The sequence below is a fragment of the Protopterus annectens genome, chromosome 6.part0, assembly GCF_019279795.1.
Source record: "Protopterus annectens isolate FY-2018-M chromosome 6.part0, PAN1.0, whole genome shotgun sequence".
In the NCBI taxonomy this organism is placed as follows: domain Eukaryota; kingdom Metazoa; phylum Chordata; order Ceratodontiformes; family Protopteridae; genus Protopterus; species Protopterus annectens.
Window position 1 is genome coordinate 432,833,603 of NC_056737.1, and position 7,053 is coordinate 432,840,655.

A 7,053-nucleotide genomic window follows, 5' to 3' on the forward strand; every position below is an offset into this window, starting at 1 on the left:
AAAAAAAAAAATCCTACATTGTCCAACTTCACAAAGGGGCAACTCCATTGAATTAACTATTTTTATACCTATTGTTATCCTGTCCCTCCTGTTAAAAATACTAGAAAATGTATTCACAACTTGTACAGCATCTATTTCAAGAAAACCTTTTAACCTTTGCCCAGTATGGCTTCTGGCCAGCTATTGGCACAACTGCCTTATAACTTTGGACACCATCATTAAGACCAGAGGTAAATTTGATCTTTTCCTCTTTTTTAGACCTCTACAAAGAGTTTGATGCAGTCCCTCATAACAAATTACTCTCAAATGTCTGCTTTAGGTTTGTCCAAGCCTACATTTAATCTGTTTTCTATCTACCTGTCTGACCATCATGCATCAGTTAAATGGATCTTAGTTTCTCCTGCTCTATCTTTGGGTCTTTTCTTGTTAATATAATTATTAATAAATCTCACACATCCTACCAACAAGATTCTCTTGTACAGTATGGAGGTAATACCTTCATCTGCTCATCCAATAAATAGTTTTCCCCATCTACACCCATCACTCAAAATGATTTCAGCTCCATTGAAAAAAGCTGGCTAAGCAACAACCAACTTCTCAATCCCCCCAAAAAATACTTCTCCAGTTTTTACATACATCTCTAACACTTTCCAGATAACTTCAAAATATTCTTACTAAACAGCACTGTTAATTGTTTCCCAAACCAAACTGCTAGGTGTCATAATAGATTGAGAGATTTATACACTAACAGCTCATTACTATTCAAAAATGAGCACACTGATTGGGCAACCCAACCAGCATGCCTGTTGTAAATCAAGCATATGCCAATAAAAAAAACATCCAGATGATGAAATACCATTGAGCGACCAGATTTTTGTGGAGGACCCACCAAATTATGAGAAACTGGCATGATCTACAAAACCAAAACTGAAACCTACCTGATTTTCCTCCTACCCCCCCCCCCCCCCGACAGAGTTGTCCTTGCACTCTAAGGAACACTTACCACTGTCCTTTCTCTTGACCATATGTATTGCCTAATGAGCAGGATTTGAAATAATTCACTTTACACTAAAGAAATTATTTAGTAACAAACGCCAGTAAACAGAAAACTAAATAAACTCTATGTAATTGAACAGTAAGTCACACTAAAACAGAAAACTAAGTAAACTCTATTTAAATAAAATATGAAATTAGACAATACATTTAAAGAAAAGGGTATACATCACCGATAAAGAGAAATCTTCATCCTGTTTTCAGTCTTGACTGAGAAACCCCGTTGCAGTCAGGCAGGAGTCTTCATCGGGAAAATGGTCCTGGGCAGTGTGTCCACTCCCCAGGTGAGGATTCAGCCAGAGTGCAGGGAACCCAGCTATATGTAACCAAATTGTCAATACTTTCTAGTGTAGGCTGGAATTAGATCATTCTGTGGTGTTGGCCACCCACCCCAGAAGGAACAGTAGTGTTACACTGGAATATTCCAATGACTTTGCAAGTTTTAGTACTTTAATGGAATATCCCAGCACACACACACATACAAGACGCATTTCGTAATTAAATGTAGCGACACTGCTGAAATCACCACTAAACTGTTTACACTGGAATATTCTAATGACTTTGCAAGTTTAGTACTTTACTTGAATATCCCAGCACACATACACATACAAGACATTTCATAATCAAATGTAATGACTTTGCAGAAATCACTAAACTGTTCTGGAACACAGCATTATCTCTCCTGCTTGCTGACACTTTCAGAATATAGGATTACTTCACATGTCAAGGAAGAAATAAAGGAAATAAAGAAAATAGAGAATGTTGAGCTATAGTGAGGCAGCAGTCAAATAATCACACTCGCTCAATGTACCCCTCTTTCGTATCACATTTGGCCCCTTGACTATTGACTCACTTATATTTGACATTCAAAACTGTATTTGCCTTGTTATAAACACAATAAGTTAATTCACAATTTCAGAATGTCAGTAAAATCAAAATAATCGTCAAAACTAAGTGTATTTATCAACCAATTCAACAAGTTAGTGCCAGATGCTGACCATTCAGTAAATATATCCCACCAGTTATGTGCTGCATCAGATTTTGTTTTCTTGGCTAAACTATCCAACTTATTCTCTATGATAATACTTGTCATTTTATGATGTAAAATACTATGATTTACTGCCTGTAAAGTTTTTCAAGATGTTGCGCATTGTTCTATACTTTTTGTAAATAATTTAGGTTGTATGTTAAATTATGATATTCCAGCTTGTCTGGTAACCAGGTATGAAATGCATTAATATATGTTTCAGGAGAGAAGATATACGTTTCATTATGCCAGTTCAAATAATAAGTTACATTACCTAGACAACCTACAAAAGGATTTTTCAGGGCATATAACAATGTTTGACTTGCCTCTAAACATATGAATTTTGGTGTTATTTCCACGAACATCTCAAAAGTAGGAGGTAATCTAGTCCATTTACAGATGTTGATGGAATGCTGAAGAAAACACTGTTCACATGTAGGGGAATGCTGTCAGCAAATAAGTCCATTTATTGTTTCAGTACAGTGTTCCAATTTGTGTGTTCTGTTTGAGAAGCCAGTGTAGTTTCCTTTCAAATGGGGTAACCAATATTAAAATGAATACAAAGGAGGTTCAAATACCAGTGGCAAGGTTACAAATTGACACATTATTTTTGCATTTATCCAGTAGTTGGACATACAAATGTTCCCTCCATATAGTTAGATTTTTTTGGAAGTCAAATTAGCAGTAGACCATCCTTGTTCAGCAGGGCAAGTAAAAGTACCTTGTGTCCTATTCTGTGCACTAGCAACCTACCCCCACCGAATTACTGTTGAGTTGACTCTGGTTGCTTTTACTTCTGGTGTTACGCACTTTGCCAAAGGGACTCCATACAGCACAGCGATACCACCAACAATTAACAATGGAGTTAGAATCTGAAATCAAAGAAAAGTAGCATGATTATTCTTGCAAATAACACCAATCTGCTGGTACATATTTTCATTTTTTTCTTTCCTGGTTTAATAATTAAAATAGTATTGTTATTTTCAATAGCAATAACTTTTGCTTGTTCAGGTTGTTTATTGGGTTCATGAACCCATATTTTTGCACCTGAATTGATTTCATGCGTACCGGATATTTGTTCCCTCTCAAAGGCAGCAACAGGCGGTGATTGCCCTCTGGTGACTGTCCCACCTAACACCGATAATAAATATATGGGCTGCCCTATCCTTTTTCGTACATGAACATTCTCGTCTTAAGCATTTAACAAAATCATTTTAAGTTCTCCTTGGTAACCTGCTTCAGTAACTCCATCCACAACCTGAACACCTTTCAAAGCAAGTATTGATTGAGGCTCTATCCAACCAAAATACTTTGTTGGAATTTGAATTCCAATTTCAGTCGTGATTTTTGCACTGACCATGGCAGTATTTTATAGGCATTTATTGAATATAGACTCAGTCCTGCAGTCTCAATGTGTGGCTCTAGTAGGAGCTAATGCACCTGCTCGAGTTTCCCAATATGTGATTGTTTCTGTCATCACATATGGTTTGATCTGCAATGCTGGAGTTAACATTCTCATTAATGGTGTTTGTTTCTGAAATTGGTCTATTATTTAAAATCTGTAATGTCATATTTAGATTATTTTTCCAGCTTTGCAGAGTACCATTTCCTAGTTTTCTTAACTGGTCTTTAAGTAATCCATTCATTCTCTCAATTAATCCTGCTGCCTGTGGGTAATAGGGTATATGAAACACTCGTTTAATATTATGCTGTTTTGCAAATTCCTGTACTATTCTCCCTGTAAAGTGAGAACCATTGTCACTTTGTATTTGCAGAGGCACTCCACAATACAGAATGATCAAATGTATGTTTTTTTTAGAGTACTTACCTGTGTCACTCGTTGGCACGGAAAACCAATAAGGTATCCAGAATGTGTCTACTGCTGTACATATGTATTGGCTGCCCTTATTAGATGGTAAAGGACCAATATAATCAATCTGCCATATTTGTCCTGGTAAATTTCCTTGTCTTGTATGTCCCTGAACTGTATGAGGTATAGGCCTTTGTTGTGTATGCTGACATACCAGGCACTGTAATATAACAGTTTTAATTAATTATAATGAAAGTGCAATTCTTCTTGTTTGTGCCCACCTGTAAGTGGCTTTTTCTCCCAGATGTCCGCATTTCTGATGTGCCCATTTTGCCATCCCCATCTGCTCAGAATCGTCTTGTGTATTAACTTTTGAAATTCTCGTTTACCTGCAACAGAATTAAACCGTCATTCTAGAGAATGTGCATCAATATAATAAACTGTCACAGTACCTTGACTTATCATTTCTCAAATTAATCGCCATAATTCTTTTCCCCAAATCTCCTTTAGAATGAATTTTCCAATCATTTTTCTGCCGTGTAGGCAACCAGGTTACTAGTCTATTTTGTACTGACCAATAATTAGTGTAAATATGACATGTTTCTGGTGTCTTTTGCCTCAAATTCTGATAAACTGCACAAAGCTCAGTATACTGACTACTCTTACCATTACCCATAGTAGTTATTTTTTTTTTAGTAGTAGGATTATAAGATACAGCTTTTTAGCACCTCCTATTTTTTTTTACATATTTAACTGACCCGTTGTCATTGCTGTAATGATAGCTGAGGAAAAGGCTGTTCCCATTTAACAGGAGAATCAGTTACTGGAATGGTTTCAAATAGTGATTACGTTTGTAATTTATTAAGTACAGATATTTGAGCTATCTTTTTATGTAACATCGCCACCCCTCCTATGCCTATCTTAGCTCAAGTCCTGAATGTAACTTTCTGTGCATGTCCTATCTGGTGCGTCTTAGGTAAACCTTTCACGCATTGCATAATAGGAATCTCAGGTCTATTTTCCATTGTTGATGCTTTGCTTTTAAGTTTTTAAAATACTGAACTGTCCCTGCAACCTGCACTTTTGAATTAGTCCTGCACTATCAATAAACTCTCTCTTTTAGCCCACGTTGCCATAAGTAGTTTCAGAGAATTTACCATATAAGCACTGTCAAAGTAAATATTTACTGGATGCAAATGCTGCAAAACATATTGTGCAGCTCTCAGCTCGGCCCTTTGTGCTGACCTGCATCCTGGTAACTTACTTAACCATAATTGGTTTGTATTTCTTTTGGAATGTCTCTGTTGCAACCTCAATGTAGTACTTCCCATCCTTTCAGAAACGGGCACCATTTACATACACTGTAGAGGAATGCCTAACCTCTTACGTGATTTTTTTTACTGTCATTTACCAAAGCTTGATTGTTAAATGTGGAGTTAGAACTATAACCCCAGAAAACATTGTCTGTTTTATTTCCAAGTAAATGGCCAAAAATTGTTTAATGCAGGGATTGTTTTTTTTTTTTTGTTTGTTTTTTTGCTACAAAAAGTTACCTGTCTTAACTTTGTCCATTTTTTGAGATGCCTCTTATGGCCAAGTCTTTAATAGCACCACTGAGGGTGTCCCCTTCCGAGCTGCAGCTTGCAAAACAAGATGTAATTTACTGGTAGGTAGGAGCTATTAGCTCCGTTGCCTGTGTTAACTTTTTTTTTTATGTTTTCTATGAATTTTTACAAATCTGAAATTGTCAAAGGTTTTGGCAATTGCAGAATGCCCCATGTCCTTTCCTAGCAAGGAGGCCTTCCTGTCAGTCTGTTGATAATGGTTCCTAGAAATGTTGCTTTTGTGACAAGAACTGTATTTTTGTCTGTGTTTACTTTGTAACTTGCCTCTTGCAACTAACTATCTCAGAACTTTTCTCATCTACTATGTTTTTTTCATAGTCTCTGACTGTATTAAGATGTACCCTTATCTTTACTTGCATCTTGTAAGAATGTTAAAAATATCTTTGTCATGCTGTGTCCATTCTAGCATCCTGTCGGAAACTGTAATATTAAAATACTCTAACCTTGTAGTTAACACTAGTGCCATGTCCATATTCCCCTTTGGGCTGTTAGCTGCTTTAATTTTTAACCCTTTAAATCCTGATGTATTTCTATGTTAGTATGGAGCTGTTACAGTTGTTAAATTCTGAATTCATGTAACTTAGCATATATACTTTCTAACCAGTAGGTCATGTTTCTTTAACATTGGCATGTGTTTTTCATTAAGCTCTGATATTCCTTATCTCTGTTAAAAAGCATTCTACTGTCAGCAGCAGGTCTGAAACATTCCAGCTGTCTCTACAAATTATAAACTTTAGCATGATTTAAACAAAAGCAAGGATATCTGTTTCCACAGTTTAATTGGAGTGCTATACTCCTGTATACACTGATCAAAACAATGAAGGCAGTTACACATGTAAACCTTTTCTTAAACATTTCGAATCCCATCCTCGTCGCCAAGATAATGTATTGTCTAATGAGCAGGATTCGAAATAATTCAGTTTACACTAAAGAAATTATTTAGTAACAAACGTTATTTCTGCCACTAAACAGAAAGCTAAATAAACTGTGTAATTGAACAGTAAATCAAATCACACTAAAACAGAAAACTAAGTAAACTCAGTTTAACTAAAATATGAAATTAGACAATACATTTAAAGAAAAAGGTATACACCACCGATAAAGAGAAAACTTCATCCTGTTTTCAGTCTTGACTGGGAAGCCCCGTTGCAGTCAGGCAGGAGTCTTCATTGGGAAAACAGTCCTGGGCAGTGCATCCACTCCACAGGTGAGGCTTCAGCCTGAGTGCAGGGAGCCCCAGCTATATATAACCAAATTGTCTGTACTTTCTAGTGTAGGCTGGAGCTAGATCATTCTGTGGTGTTGGCCACCCACCCCAGAAGGAACAGCAATTCCTGCCAAACACAATGATTTTGCAATTTTCAAGTGTTACACTGGAATATTCCAATTACTTTGCAAGGCCTGGGGAGAAAAGCTCCAAAAACACATTCAACAAACTGTTACATTTTTACAGTTTAAAACACAAATAAAAAGATTTATACACAGATGTAAACAAACACAAACAACAGATATACACAAACAAATTATTGCATTTTTAC

General features: G+C 36.3%; 1 long non-coding RNA gene across 2 annotated transcripts; it reads right to left on the minus strand.

The window, feature by feature from the left end:
* Positions 1-1,864: 1,864 nt before the first annotated feature.
* LOC122804060 lies at positions 1,865-6,738 on the minus strand. 2 transcript variants are annotated; one of them, XR_006365161.1, is made up of 3 exons: positions 6,612-6,738; positions 4,172-4,279; positions 1,865-2,952 (listed from the first exon to the last, which is right to left on the minus strand). It is a non-coding gene; the product is annotated as an uncharacterized LOC122804060 (long non-coding RNA). The 2 variants fall into 2 exon arrangements; XR_006365160.1 differs by having other exon boundaries at positions 6,587-6,738.
* Positions 6,739-7,053: the final 315 nt, after the last annotated feature.